The following is a 17,155-nucleotide window of genomic DNA, read 5'->3' as shown; positions in this document are numbered from 1 at the left end:
CAGTTGAGCCTTGAAATTTCGTGCCTTTCATTTGACTTTCATCAGTAACAACCTTCTATGTCTCAAAGCATCGGGTGAGTTGGCATCTTGGCATCATTTCATTATACGATTCAATACACCAACCACTCGGAAAATTCATGACGAGCGATTGACCGCAGTTCCAGAATACGCCATTACCTGCAGTCCACTTCTCTCCAACCATTCGTCAGCTGCTTACGATTCAAATCTTCCTAGAACTTTCTCATGAACCAGTCACTCAGGTTATATGTACCCTAGGTGTGGCGCGAGGGGTGGACTGTCAGCTGTTGTCTTGAAACACTGGGCGGGATGAAAGTTGCCATTCCGCAAGCTAGTTTTTCCAAGTGAATGACTTCAAAATTCTGCTTCAAGGTTTGCCTGTGTCCTGCATTTGGCCCCTTGGCATCATAAAGGCGAGTCAGGATCTTCATCACGATCAGATACGTAACGTCGAGTTTCCAAATCCCGCTGCATATGTTACACCAAATTAGGTCATGGCAGTTTTTATGGGTTAACATGGTTATGGTCGAACCGGGCGCTAGAAAACTTCCCTATATGTCTGTGTATATAGTCAGAATAATCAGTATGCATAAAGCGTAACAAGCTTTCGATCATTCCATTCCGATATTGTAACCAGCAAATCGCTTTGCATCCATGGAGCAACGAAAGCAAACTTAAAAAACGATACTATCTCTCCTTGTGTTTCAGCTAGATATCTTCTTTGGTGGCTGGCTTTTTCTCTACTTGGCCACTGCAGTGCGCCCGCGGTCGAGATCAATTCATTTTAGCGCATCAGGATGTCTCTCTTGACTCTGATTGATATATCTGACATTCAAATTGAGAAGAAAGCCCCAATTGGCGATCGATGCCTTCAGGTAAATCGCAGAATTGCGAGCAACGCTTCACGAGGTCTTCGCACTAGCAACTAGGAATCTGCACCGGAAGTCCATAATGGGATGAAAATGTTTTAATGTGTTCGAATTCAAGTCGTTCAACTGTATTAAGATCTTGACCATAAACAAGAAGGACCAGTCAGACAACTATCAGATACTTTCATTGCATCTCAAACTGGTACTACGGACTCAATGATGAATTCTGACCTTCTCCCTCTCATCTCCTACCAAATTGGTCCACGCGCCTACGCGTACGCGAGCGTCTCAGTATCTCACCCAGCTGCTCAAGCTCTTTTGACGCGTCTATCTGTAACAAACTACTGCACATTTAGCATTGGGAGCGAGCTCAATTTTACATAAAATCCAAGCCAACTTGGCGTCGCTGAATAACCCAGGAACCGTCTTCGCCACACTCGTTGGGTGTGGTAGGTGCCCTGAAAACCGGGGCCCTGGCTGGGATATTGGGGCTGGCTGTATACGGATAGAATTCGAGGCATAACATCCGTGTTGGGAGGTTATAAAAGACAAGCCCTTATGGCACAGCTTTCCACCAAGACTTCCCGATTGTGTCATCAAAGATATGCAGAATCATGTCCAATGGAAGAAAAGCCAGTTTTGCCTGCCTATGAAAGACTTGTTGCCAACCATTTCTATCGCCCATAGTATGTGGATTATATATGTGATTGTGTTAGGTGCGTTCTTAGAATTAAGGCCTGCCAAAGCCCGAAAAACTTGGGGGCCCGGCCCGGCCCATTAACCCATGGGACTGGGATGGGGGCCCGTAAGGGCCCATGGGTTTTTTTGGCGGGTTAATGGGGGCCCGCGGGCTCGCGGGCTTGGCCCGAATTGGGTAACCCGCGGGCTTTATACAAATTTAAAATTTACGAAAAAATTATTGGAAAAAATAAAATATTTATATATTTAATTAAATAAAATAACGTAAATTTTAAAAAATTGTAATTATTTTTTATAATTATTTTATATTATATTAAATTATTAAATTAAAATAAAACGTATTATTATTTTTTTTAAATATAATAATAAATTAATTTTTTTTTTATTTTGGTCGGATTTGGCGTTATTGTTAAAAAAATTTTCGTTATTGTTAAAAAAATTTTTAATAATATAAAAAATAAAATTAAATAATTTAAACGGCGAAATGTTTAATTCGTTTTTTTTTTAAATCGAAAATAAATTTTTAACCGAAAATTTAAAATTAGGTTTGGAAATTTTTTCCGGAATAATACGTTATTTAATAATAAAAATTTTACCATTTATTTTTCCGTTTATTTGCGGGCGTTATATAATAAAAAACCATAATAATTTTTAACCAAATATTTATTTATATTAAAATAAACGTTTTATTTTTTTTTTTTGGGTTTGGGGCTATTTATAACGGATATAATATTATAAAATATAAATTTAAATTATATATTAACGTATAAATACGTTTAATTATTTATAATATTAAAAATAAATTTAACGAAATTTATATTTTTAACCTGGATAATAATACGGCGAACGTATATAATGTAAAAATTGGAAATTATTTTATATTAAAATAATTATAATAAATGGTTATAACGTAAAAAAATAAAAAAATTTACTAATAAAAAAATTGGTAAAAAACGTTTTAATAATTTTTTGTAAAACCGCGATAATAAACGTAAAAAATTTATAATTAGGTAAATATTTGTAGGCAATTTTTCGAATTAAACGTTAAAAAATATTTTAAGGATAATTAAATTGAAAATTCGCTACATTTTTCAAATTTCCCGTAAAATAATAATTAAAATAAAATTAAATAAATAAATTAAATATATAATAAAAAAATAAAAATATATTACCGGGTTTAAAACATATATTTTTGCGTTTTTTAACAATATTTGTTTTATCCGCGGTTTTAAAAAATATTTTGGACGTTTTACCCGTATAAAATTTACGTATTATTTTTATTTTAAAAATTTTACAAAATGTTTTAACGGAAATAAAATATAAAAGGAAAAATATTATAATTAATTAAAATTAAATAATAAAATAATTATAAAAAATGGTTACCAAATAAACGATTTAAATTAGTAATAATTAAAATTAAATAAATAATCGGGTAAAAAACCGAAAATTATTATGCAATTGCCAAAAAAAAAAAAAGAATTATAGGGAAACGAGGTTAAACCCGATTAAAATTAACGTAAAAAATTTTTTAAACAATAACGTTTTCCTAATAAAATAAAATACGGGGTAAATATGGGATTAACCCAATTAAAAAAACACCGTTTGCAAAAAAATTTCCGAATTTTAAAATTTAATTGCAATAATAAAAATTTTAAATTTTTACAAATTTTATAATTTTATAATTTAATCGCGGTTTTATTTTATATTGGAAAAATTATTATTTATAAAAATAAATATCGCTAGCAAATATAGGTAAAAATCTGCATTTTCCACAATAATTTTAATTATAATTAAAAATTAACCAAAAATAATACCCAAACGTAAAATAAATAATAATATCGGTCGTAAGGCCCAAAATTTACGAAACCGCAATAAAAAATTTAAAAAATAAATAAATAATGGCGATAAAATTAAATTATTCGTAAACCGCGCGCGTAAACGATTTAATATAATATTATTGCGGTAAAAATCGAAATTACGCGTTAATTATAAATATATAATATCGATTAAATTTAAACAAAAACAAATAAAAAATAAATTTAAAATAAAATTTATTGTTAAAAAATAAATAATTATTCCATATAACCATTTAAAATAATAAAATTATAATAACCATCTTTTATAATTATTTAAAAAACGTTAAAATTAATATTGGAAAGATTTATAATTTAAATTTGGTTTAAAAATACGTACCCCCGTTCCAATTAATAACAAATATTGGGAAAACGTGGATAATTTTAACGATTTAAAAAACGTTTTCGAAACTTTTTTTAAATCCCCATTAAAAAAATTAAAAAAATAATATTTAAATAGGAAAAAATGGTCGTTATTTTATTATTATAATAGGCTAATTACCAAAATAAAGCAAATAAATTTATCCGCCAAATTTTTTACAGTTTTTTTAAAAACGTTTCGTTTATTAATATTATAAAAATTGGTAAAATAATACGCCAAATTCGCCACAAAATTACCTATTTTGGTAATATATTAACGTTTTTTTAAAAGAAATGGCTAAATTGGTAAATAATTAATAATTATATAAAATAATTATTATTTTTTTTAATTAATAATATTAAATAATATATAATTCCGTTTATTATATTATATATCGGTATTAGTATTTCTTAATTACGTATTTGGTTACCAAAATATATTATTGGGTAAAAAATATTACGGTTTATACTTATAATATAAACCAAATATACCAAAAATTCGAAAATAAAATAAAATAAATATTCCCCAAATTAAAAATTATAATACCAAATTTAATAATTATAATATAAAACGGTTTATTTTACGTTTATTTAATTTTTTACCCTTATTAAAAAAACTTTATTACGCGTTTTTATTTGCTATAACGTACCCAAACTTTTAATTATAAAGCATATTTATATTATAAATACCGCCAAATTCCGCGCGTAAAAATTATATAAAATATTTAATCGTAAAATCCCTATACGCCGTATTTGGACCAAATAAACGTTTTATAAAATATATGTAAATATGTTTAATAAATTAATTGGAATAATTTACCGAATGGTTATTTAAAAAAATACCCAAAAATGGGTTATATTTCCATTTATTACCGCCAATTGGGTTAAAATACCCGATTTTAACGAAATAACAAATAAAAAAATAAAAAGGTTATAAATATTAATTATAAAACCTATTTATAATAAAATATTTAAAAAATTTAAAGGAAATTTTTTATTTGCAATGTTAAATTATACCCAAATACGGTTATAATGGATAATTACGGGATTTTTTTATATTTTAAAATTAAAATATGGAAAATTAAATGACAATAATTATTAAAATTAATATAATATAATTTTAACGGTAAAAAGGGTTTTTATTTTCCAACCCTTTTTAAAATTAGTAAAAAAAATTAAAATTAAAATTTTTTTTATTTATAATTTTGCGTTAAATAAATTAATATATTTTAACCAATTTAAATAAATAAAATAAATAAAACGAATATAATTTAAATAAATAAAAAAATAAACAGGTAAATAAATATAAAAATAGGTAAATTTTATTTATTAAAATTTTATTTTATACCCTATTATTTGTAAAATAAATCGGATAAAAAATATATTTTTAATAAATACCGTAATCCGTTTGGCGTAAATAACAGCCAAATTCGAAACCGTAAATAATTATATTAAAAATATTTCCCCGGTTTTTTGTAAAATTATTAAAATTTTAATTTAAATATATAAACGAACGTAAAACGCAACCGTATTTATTAAATCCCTTATTATACGTTGGAAAACGATTTTAAATATTAATAAATCCGTATTGGATTATAAACGGCGAATATTTTTTAATATAATAATTAAAATAATATATTAATATATAATTATTTAATATAATTATTATAATTTATATTTATTTCCAAATTTAAATTGTTTTATATAATTTTTCGTCCGTTATCCTTTTTTTATTATTCGGTTATTAATACGGCCATTTTTTCGAATTGGTGGTTTGCTTTCCGTCGTTTTTTTCGCAATTTTTTTCGTTCGATTTCGTTTTACAATTGGATTTTAAAATAAAATTATATCCGGGGGTGGTATTTTTGGTATTTTTCGTAGTCGAACGAATAATCGAAAATTTAATTATTTAATCGGGTTTAACGGTGCAAATTAAATATAATTAATAAAAATAAAAAATTTAATTTCGATTAATTAATTTAAAATAAAAATTAAATAAGTAAAAATTTATTTAATATTTGGAAATTTTTATTTAAAAACCGGTAATTACCCGCAATATTTCTATTTTATTCGTATTATAATTTATTATATAAATAATGGCGATAATTTGGGAAAAAAAAAAATTCGTCAATTTTCCAAATTTTTTTTTTTTATTTTAAAAAAAAAGGTTAACCGAAATAAATCCAATATTAATTATTTAAAACTTTATATTAAATTTTAAACGAACGAATTAAATCGATAAAAATTTTTTTAACGTTTTATATTATAAATTAATCGTTATTTTGTTTTTTTTCTTTTTTTTTAATTTTTAACCATATAATTATAATAAATAAATTAATAAATTTTTTAGGGGAGTTAATCGAAAGATTATTTTTCCCAAATATTAAATTTATTAACGAATTTTACGATAAAATTTCGAACGTAAAAACGCCCGTATAATATTAATTTAACGTAAACTTAAACGAAAATAATTTTTTTTTAAATTTTAACCAAAATACCGAAACGGAATTTATCGTTACGTTATTTACAAATTATAAATTTACGGATTATAATAAATTTATAATAAACGGCGGAAAAAATAACGTTTATTATTTATATATTTTTAAATTATAAAATAATTTTTTTAATTTATTCGTTATTGGTTTTTAATTTCGCCGTTGGATTTTAAAAAAAAATAAAATCGATTTAATTTTAAAAACGTTCCAAAAACCCAAATTGGTAAAAATTTTTCCGAAATAACGGCAAATTATACGTTATTTACAAACGATATATATAAATATTAAAATACCTTTAATTTAATAAAAAGGGTTGATAATAATATAACGGAATAAATATTTTTATACGGTATTGTAATATTATCGCCTATACCCGAAAAAAATCGGAAATTTAAACGACGTCCGGTAATATTATATTAATTAACGTCGATTTTCGGTTGGTAAATTATTTTTTTTAAAAAAAATATAACCATTTATATAATTATTTATATAATTATCCATTATAATTTAAATTTATTTATTTTATATATTATTTTTTTATTTAAGTAACGTTAATAAAATATTATATATTCGTATAAATTAAAAACGTATAATAATATTCGAAAAATAAAATCGAAAAATTTTACGTCCGATTTTATATTTTATTACGGAAAGGATTTAATATTATATACGATTCGGAATTTAAATTATTCGTATAAATCCGAAACGACCGATAAAAGGTTTTTCCGCCATAAATATTTATTAAAAAATGTAAAATAATAATTAAAAATATTATTACCGAAACGTTGGTTAACATTCCCCGAAAAGGGAAGATATTTTTAATTATTAACGGGTAAATTAACCCAAATTTAAAATACGTTTTTTTAAAATATTATGGCCGTTTACGTAAATAATAATTAAATACGCCGTTATATTATTTTAAATTTTATTATAATTAACGTTAATAAAACGAAAAAAACGATTGGTAAAATTTACGGTCCAAACCATTATAAAATACAAATTAAAAGGTAAAATATTAGTTATTACGGCCGATAATATATCCAATTTTCGCGTTAATAACGTGGCGGCGGAATTTCGGGTTTATAATCCCCAATTACAAATACAATTAAAAATTTCCCAATTATTTTATATAACCCACGTTTTACAATTTGTAAAAAAGGTTATATATTAAAATTTTTATATTATTAAAATAAATTTTCGCGTTTTTTTGGTTATTTTTTTAATAATAAGGATTTAATTATTAATAGTACGGACGAAAATAAAACGTGGAATATTTTTCCAAAATATATTATCGTTTAGGTAAATAATACCAATATATTAAATAATTCGAATATTATTTAATTTAATATTTTATATTAATTAAAATATTTAGCGGTTTTATTTTATTAAAATTCCAAACGGATAAAAATTTTTTGTAATTTGCAATAATTTACCGGTAAATATAAATTTAAAAGCCTTCGATTATTAATTAAAAATATCCAAATTAAATAAAATTTAACCATTTTAACTATTACGCGTATTTTTTAATTTCGTTAAATTATAAAAATATTTATTTAATAATATTTTATTTCGTTAAATGGTTAAAACGATCCGGTTAATACCATTTTAATTAAATTTCGAATTTTTAACGAAAATTGGATTATTTTGGAATATTTATTAACGACGATTAAAATTATAACGGTTTTTACCAACGTTTTTAAGGTAAATAAAATGGAAATAATTATATACGTATTATTTAAATTAAAAATTATCGGTATAATTTTTACTAATTTCGAACGCAAATTTTAATTAAAAATTCGAAAATATTTATAAACGAAATAGTATATTAATTTAAAAACCGTAATTTTAACGGCGCGAGCAAAATTGGATAAATATATCGATTTAATTTAACGTTATTATGTTAAAAAATTATATTTTTTAACCGTTATTTTAATTTCCCCGACGCGTACGGATTTCCGAAAAAACCGTTTATAATATTACATAAAATATATTAATTAACGCGTAAAAAATTTAATTACCAAAAAAATTAAACGTTTAACCGAATTATATTCGAAAAAACGAAATCCAAATTTTTACCCGAAAAAAAAGTTAATTTAACCGGATATTAACCCGGTTTTATTTATTTTATAACGTAAACCGAATCCGAAAAAATCCAAATATATAAATAATTAAAATTTAAACCCGATAAAATTTTTATATCCTATTAATCAATCCGTCGAAAAAAATATCCGGTTAAAAGTTAAAATATTTTTAATATAAAATACGTAATATATTAATTTTATTATAATCCAAAATGTGGATGGTTATACGGATAATTATATATATTAATTTTTATTTATATTCAATTATAAAAAACGATAATAATATTTTTAATTGGTAGGCTATATATAAAATAAAATTCCCAAAATTCGCCCAAATTACCCGCGATATTTTAATTATACCTATTATTTTAATTTTTATTAAACGTTTATAATTATAGTTAAATAATTTTATCGGTTTTAATTAATATTTCCTAAATTTATTTGTTATTTACGATTATATTATTATTTATATTTCGATTAAAAAAAAATTTATTTTTTTAGTCGGTATTAAAATTGCTATTGTAAAAAACGAATATTTAAACTGTCACGGCCAGGCATACATTGGAGAACCTCAATATATTAGGCGCTATCGACGAAAATTCTAAACTGAAGAAAAAAGAGAAATTACAATCGACGACGCGCTCAAAAAACGCGCTTAAATCCGGAGGTAATGGATCCTTGTCCGATCCCTGGCTCGGTATGGAACCGAATCGTAATTCTGAAGGTAAGTTTAAAGGCCTAATCCTTATATTACCCCCCTTTAAGGCCTAATCGACGTAGGCGGTCAAAATTTTGAATTTATTACGTGTATCTCTTCGGGGCCTTCTTCCGCTTTCGTGTCTTTTTCGCATCGTGCTCGGCAATATTATCCTCGGGTCCGTCCTCCGTAAAAACATCCTCTGCTACGTTCCTAATCCACTATTGCAAATTTACCGAAAGTCCTGTTACGTCCGGGTATTTCCTATAAAAGGTATCCAATAGTACTAGTGCATTTTTCAAATCGCGGGCCTCATACCATGTTTTATTAGGGTCGAATCCGACCCACGATACCTAATATTGCAACGTTTTTTTTCGTCCGAATAAACGTAAAGCCAACATTTGCTCCACCTTCCACTCCGGTTCTCCGTTAATTTCGACCGGTGGTTCCGGCTTTTAATACTGCTAAAATAATGGATCCGTTACTGCCTTACGCAATCGGCTGGCGTGGAACAGCTTACTACCTTTATACCAGGCAAGGGTGTCGAAAATAAAACTGTGGCCCTTTTCCTCGAAAATCGTCCATAATCCTGCATTTTGCGAATCCAACTTGGTCGTAAAAACTTCGGTGGAAAAACCCTTTTTGCTAACGTAAACCGCATTTCCTACCGTAAAATCGACCGGTCGCCGCTTCTTATTAACCTGCCTCTATTGCTTTATCTACGCTCCGAATCCATTATTACGGGCCAATTCCTGGGTTTACCGGGCTTGGCGGACCATTTCCAACGCCTTTTATTGCTAACCGGTCTCCAGATCTTCTTCGGGTAAAGGTAAAAAAAACGGGTCTCTAGGGCGAACTCCTATTTCTGCTTCGATCGGTGCCATACCGATAAAGGCGTAAACGGACGAATTATGGCCGAAATCGAAAACGGAAATATACCGTCGCCAATTCGTTTGGTATTTGTTTACATAAAAGCGCATTTTCTAATCCAATTTAACGTTGGTAATTTCGACGCTGCCCTAATTTTAAGGGTGGCGGGCGCTTCCATATTTATATTTTATTCCTATCAATTCGTTTAAAGTATTTAAAAATTCGGATATAAACGGTCCGGCGTTATCGGAAAACCATAAATCGGGAACGCCTTTCCAACGGTATACAATTTAATAATACCGCATAGCCAAAATTTCCGCGGTATTTATCTTTTTTCCCGGTAAAATGGCCAAAAGTTTGGTTAATCGGCAAATAAAAACCCAAACGTAATTGTAGCTTTTTTTATCTTTGGGCATAATTTTACCGTCCACCACCACGTGCTGCCAACACCGTTTAAGGATTTCCAATGGGTGCAGCAGCCCAGGCGTTTTATTATATCGTACCTTATTGCGCTAATATTCGCGACAATTTTTAATATAGCGTTTAACGTCTCGATTTCGGTCGGGCCACCAATAATCTCTTTTCAGGCGGCTCAGGATTTTGTTCTGGCCTCCATGGCCGAAGATTTTGGGCTTATAAATTTCGCGGATAAAAGCCGTTCTTAAGAAAATCTTGCCATCCTGGGTAATTTCGGGTACCGTTAACAAATTATTATGGCGACCTAGATTCTATTTCAGGTTCTTTTCCAAAATAAAGGCCACCAGGTCAGCTTCTTGCGGTACGGAGGGTTCCAAACTGCTAATGGTTGGAAGAGGTTCGCCGGGTCGGAAATCGATCTTTTCTGGAGGAATTAATGCAATGGTGCGGTTTAACACAACTCGGGCCTTAACCGTAGGATTATTAATGGTTTTGCGCGAAAGGGCATCGGCTACCACATTATCCTTACCGGAACGATATTTAAAAGTAATTTCGAAATTGGCCAGGTAATCAACCCATCGTATCTGGCGAACGGACAAAAATTTCTTAATCGACCAATAAATCAGGGCTTGGTAATCGGTAAAAACACAAAACTTGGTACCCAACAGGGCTGGTTCGAAATCCTTTAGCGTATTAATTACAGTTAATAGCTCCTGGTCCTAAATCGGATAATTTTGTTCAACAGGGGACATAGTTTTGGACGAATAACCGATTAACTTCCAACTGCCATCGTCCTATTACTACCACACGACACCGGCGGTGGCCCTACCACTGGCGTCAATATCCATCCTAACAGGCATACCGGGTTTGAAAAAACTCATCACGGGGGCGGTGACAACCAGTTGTTTCAACGCTTCAAAGGCAGATTTCTGCTCGGGGCCTCTTTCAAACGGAACTCCCCTTTTTAATAATCGGGTCAAAGGTTCTGCTTATTCGTTGGCGTAATGGTAGAACGTCCGAACGAAATTACATAAACCTAGGAAAAATTGTACTGCCGAAACGGAGGTGACGTCGTCCCATCGCCAGCTGGTGATGGCTTCGACCTTTTTGGGGTCGATACGGATACCTTTACCGATCTCTAAAAGTAAACCCAGGTACTCGATTTCGAAAACGCCGAAACTTGATTTTTTAATATCGCCTTAAAATCCGGCTTTATGCAGCCTGTAAATAACCTCCTCGGTTTGCTTAAAATGGATTTGCTCCGATTTATCCTCGGTATAAATTAACACGTCGTTTGCGTAAGCGCTCGCGAAAACGTCCAACAGTTTATTAAACTGAACGTTGATAAAAGTTTGGAACCAGGCGGGTCCGACCTTCAATCCAAAGGGTAAAACCTTCCACTAAAATGTGTTTTATCGCGTTTTAAACGCCGTTAAATACCGTAATTTCGGATCCATTAACAATTTGTTAAAAACTCGAATAATATCGATCTTGGTCATCCTCCGGGCTTTTCCACACTTGCTCAACGTCCCGGCCACGTCGGGGGCAAATATTTGTCGTCCTTTAATGAATTTGTTTACCCATCGGTAATCCACACAAAAACGCTGCTCCTTCGATTGCGGTTTAAAAACGAACAAAATCGAAACTGCGATCTCCTCCATTATCCGTTCAATAAAATCGATCCTTAAAAATTCGTCGATGGTTTCCTTTTCCAACTTCATTATCGCGAAAAGGGTTAAATAACGGGCTGGCCTCCCCTCCAAAGGTTTTTCGAATTCCAAAACCACGTCGAAACCGGATCGGCTAGGCGGGAAAATCGTCGACGCCTTTTTAAAAAAGAAACCCTTAAAATGGGCAAATACTTTGGGTAATTTGGCTCGTACTTACGCGATATATTCCGGATCTTCGCCTGCAAAAAATGGAATGGGATGTTCATCGTAAATTTTATTCCATTGCAGGGCTAATACCGCATTAAAACTGGTCGTAGGCGTATCGTTTACTGGTACCAGCGGTATAGGCTCCGTGGGTAACGGGGATCGCTTCCATCGATTTTAACGTGGGTCGTTAAAAAGGGCATAAATATTTGCTGGCAGGGCTTTATTAGAAACGGTCTTTGGGATAATCGGAAAAACGTTAATTTTTGCGATCTAAACCTAATTTCCGTGTTAACGTTTAGGGCCTTAAAGTATTTTGCGGACCTGTATACGACGGTTTTCTTATTCCATTTTACGGTCCCGGCGGACTGCGTTAGTTTGGGCCTCGAGGTCCAAAGGCGGATTTAAACGTTGTACGACGATTACCGGTGAATATTGGGCCATAACGGGCAGGTCGTTGGGCCAAACGAAGCTGCGGGTAATTGGGAATAAGCCTACTCGATGCTTCGTCCACCATTTTTATCCGATAAACACCTCGTGTGCCGTTTCGAGGAGGATGAATTTCTGCCGTGGAAATTATCGTCCGTCGATTTGCAAAGTAAACCGAAAGTATTCGGTGGCTCTTGCGGTAACCTTCCTATTAAAATCCCCAAAATCCAAAGGTTTGGGGAGCTTTTTAATGGGTAGCTCTAAACGTTGGGCGACCTTTTTCGCGAGGCTCGGTCGGATGGATAAGTACACATCTGCTCCGGTGTCACAAAAAACTTGGGCGTTAAAACCACGACCTTTGTTTTGCAATCGAATGGGAGCAAAAAAGGTATTTGATTTAGGTAATCTATCGATTTTAGCTATTTAAGGCACGCAAACTGCCGAAAAAACTTCCGGCAGCTTTAGCAGTTTTCCGAATCCGACGAAGATAGGCTGTGGCCGGATCGTTTACAAACCTCTCGATCGCCTTCGTATTAAAAAGCGAAAACGGCGGCGATGTGAGCGGCCTTTTCGGGGCAATTACGTGCCAGGTACCCGGCTTTTTTGCAAAAAAAACATCTACCCTCAATAACCAATTTGGCGTTTTCTCTGCTGGGCGACTTCGGGGCGTCAATAGTCTATATGCGGGTTTGGTTCTTGGTTTCCTGGCTGTACCGGCGATTTTCGCGTCGACGCTGTTTGCGTTCGGCGCTGGCTAAACGCTTACGGCGCTTTTCCCTCTTTTTACGGTTTTCGCGAAACTTCTCCCAAACGCGTTATTGGGCCAGCGCCGAATTCGCAACTTTTCCGGCAAAAGTCTCGTACGAAATATTTGGGTTTTTAAATAGGCTAAAAAGCTGGGGGTTTAAATTGGCAAAAATATGCTTATAAAAAACCAATTTGCGTTCCGTTTTGGCAATATTAGCTTTATCGGCTAGGCTATTAACCTTACCAATAAACTGGTAAATGTTTGTTAACTTGTCCGACAAATTAAACTTTAGGTGACGAAGCTCCTTACGGGCTTTGAAGGCTTGATTATCATCGTGGTAAACAGCGGCTAAAGTCGCGACCATTTCGGCTGCGCTGCTAAAAAATATAATAATAGATTTATAACGGCCTTGGATAAAGTCGTTGGCAAGCCTTTCAATGAGGGAATTAATCACTGCCATACGGCTTCTTTTTATTTTGTAAATTTCGTCGTCCTCTACAAATTTATCTGCAATTTTAATAATCCATTTATCAAAACGATCCTTATCACCATTAAACATACCGGAATCGATACCGGCTTTACGTACCGTCCTATCGTAAGCAGGGTTTTTAGCATTTTGGTTACTTCCGTAAAGCTTAAATACTGTCCGGGCAGCAATACCATAGGGCTTAAACTTAACCCCTCCAAAAGCGCTGTTCAAAGGCGTAATACCGCGGGTTTAACGGGTGGCATTATTACTCCGGGTGGCGAACTGGTCTTTAAATTGGGCAATAGTGGCCAAAAAATCTTACAGCTGTAATTAAATAATTGTAACCTGGCCGGCAGTGTTTTCGCTTTCGTCTGCCATTTCGCTTCTCATTTGGGCGGCAAGCGAGGGCGCTCTGCTTGGAAATTTCGGAATTTCGTTCCTGCCGTCTAACGTCTTGGCAAAAGGTTGGTGGGAAGGGCTTCGCGCCTCTCCTGGGTGCTCAGAAAACTAACTCGTACTCGTACGATCCGTCAACTTCGATGCTATCGACTGGCTAATCTTGCTCTATATCGGATTAAGGCTCAACGGGCTCTTCAAACTCTGTGTTGGCGCTGGTAAAAGCGGGCTCTACTGGCTCTAGGCTCACTGGGGCAACTGTAATCTCTCCGTTTTAATCCGAACCTTCGGTGTTGGGAATAACAATGCCTAAAACCAAATTATTTGGCTTTGCTAAATTTGCGTTTATCACGCGTTGGGATTGGCGAATCGGTGGGCCGTAATTTTTACGCGGCGACATTAATTTCGCGAATGGTGTTTTTTGTGGCCTAATTTACCGTCGTGCACAGCCGACGTGGTGAACGATTAAATGAAGGGATTGAACGATATATTTTAATTGCTTCACCAGCAAATCATAGTAAATTTAGAATTATGTTACGGCCAGGCATACATTGGAGAACCTTAGTGTATTAGGCGTTATCGACGAAAATTCTAAATTGAAGAGAAGAGAGAAATTACAATCGACGACGCGCTTAAGAGACGCGCTTAAATCCGGAGGTAGTGGATCCTTGTCCGATCCCTGGCTCGGTGTGGAGCCGAATCGTGATTCTGAGGGTAGGTTTAGGGGCCTGATCCTCACATAAACCCGGAAAACGAAAAAATTAAATATAATAAATTTACGGAATTTATCGGCTTTATCTACAATTTGGGTAAATTAAATAATAATTTTAATTCCGATAAAAATAATATTATCGAAATGGCCGTTAATAATATTCTAATCCGGGTTAATATTAACCGTATATTTATATTACCTATTTTTATTTAAATTAGATTAAAATATAATAAAATTTTTATGGAAATTCCAACCAGGGCGTTAAACCGGGTACGGAGCAATATATCGTATAGGCGTAATTTAAAAAATTTTTAAATATAAAATATTATTAAATAAATTGTTTTTTTTCGTATTTTATATTCGGTTAATAAAAAAAAATATCACAATTAATATTTATTATTTTTATTTTTACTATAATTTAATTTATTATATACGAAAAAAAATAAAAATTAATAATAATAATAATAATAATAATAATAATAATTATATTGGAAAATATATTATTTTATATTACGTTTATTTTAATATAATTTCCTTCGGAATTTTACAAATATTAATTTTAAAATATTTACGTATTTACGGGCTTTTCCCACGGGGGCCCGCGGGCTGCCAAAAAAACCCGCGTTCAAATTTGGGCCGGGTTGGGCCCCCCCATAAATATTACAGTTTACCCGCGGGCCCCCCGACCCACCTACTTGGGCCGGCGCGGGCCCCCATGGGCGGGTTTTGGCAGGCCTTACTTAGAATTGGGACCGGTCTGGGTTGCCTGCCTTATGTTCGACGTACGCGGGACTGTTGGCGAGCCTGTATACTGTGCATTGTGTGTTGACGTCTCAAAGTCCCTGATCATCTTCCACAGGACTTGTCCACAGGACTTGTCCACAGGACTTGATTCTACTGTATCTTTCACCACATTCCCTCGACCACTAATAATAACCCAACCTTCAGCAAAACTAGCATATCTCGGCCTCGCACTCCCAAGACCGGTCGCCGAACTTTCCCACAACAAAAGTCCAAACAAGCATCTGCCCGCATCATTATGACCTACTTTGAACAGTCGCTACTCATGCTGCCCAGCAAGCCGCCTCCCCCGATCGCCCGTCGGGTCAAGAGATGAGTGACTAGGGTATTGACGGGATACTGCCTGAAAAGTATGTCCATTGCCTACAATAGTTTCCGAACCGAGACCGAGCACTTTGAGCTGGACAGAACCGGGCCGGCAGGTGCGGAGGGTTGAGTGGACGAGGATACAGGGCCGAAGAGAGGACTAAATTGAGACGCCGCTACTGCCTTTTTCTAGGCTTGCCTTGAGCGTAAATAATTCTCAGCGTGTCCCCTCTAATTCATGCTAAATTTAGAATAAGTCAATTGTATCCCTATGCAATTGGCTATAATTACCTGCTGGCCAAACAACTAACTAGACCACATATGTAACATGAGCCACTCTGGTAACTGAAAGCAGGAGCTGTGGTGAGATTTTCACCCTAAGCCACATCGAGATGTATATAGGTACGCATAATATGCATTTTTCATTAGGCAATTCTACCTTCCGTAGTAATGGTGCCTTGTAGCACCAATTACTGTAGAATCAAGTTCCTTAAAATAGACTAAAAGTTCCTCGTATATGCGAATTGAAAGATCCTTGTCCCAAATTGTAATGATAAAAACCTGTATCATTAATTAGGTAACCGGGCATGGCCGACTCAGGCGCTTAATTCCGTCAAGCCTGACAGGGGTCTGGTGGGACAGTCTACTGCTCATCTTTACTAGTCTAGTAGGCCCTCAAAGCCGCACCGAGATATATCTTCAATTTAAATAGCATGTTTAAACCAATATTTAATTCTTGAAATGTCTGATCCCGGCTCCAAGTCCAACACATGGTTTTCCATGAAAATAGTTCGACCCAGATGACACTTACGCATGGAAATTCACCTGGCAGCACAATGGTGGACCTAGCTCACGGCTTTTATTGCGTAATTTGTTCATCCTCTCTATCTTTTGCTGCACAATGGTTACCCAATTTCGCCTGAGTTTGCAAAAGCGTTTATGCATTATCTTATTTTAATTTAAGAGCAGAGTAGAAGAAGAACAAGAGTTATTGTTCTTCATGTGGGCAATATTGGTATTGTGAAGAGGATGAGATTATAGGGCAAATCACTGCCATCATG

Source organism: Pyricularia grisea, assembly GCF_004355905.1.
Source record: "Pyricularia grisea strain NI907 chromosome Unknown Pyricularia_grisea_NI907_Scaffold_7, whole genome shotgun sequence".
NCBI lineage: Eukaryota > Fungi > Ascomycota > Sordariomycetes > Magnaporthales > Pyriculariaceae > Pyricularia > Pyricularia grisea.
The sequence above is the reverse complement of the archived record's forward strand: the minus strand, read 5'-3'. Positions refer to the sequence as shown.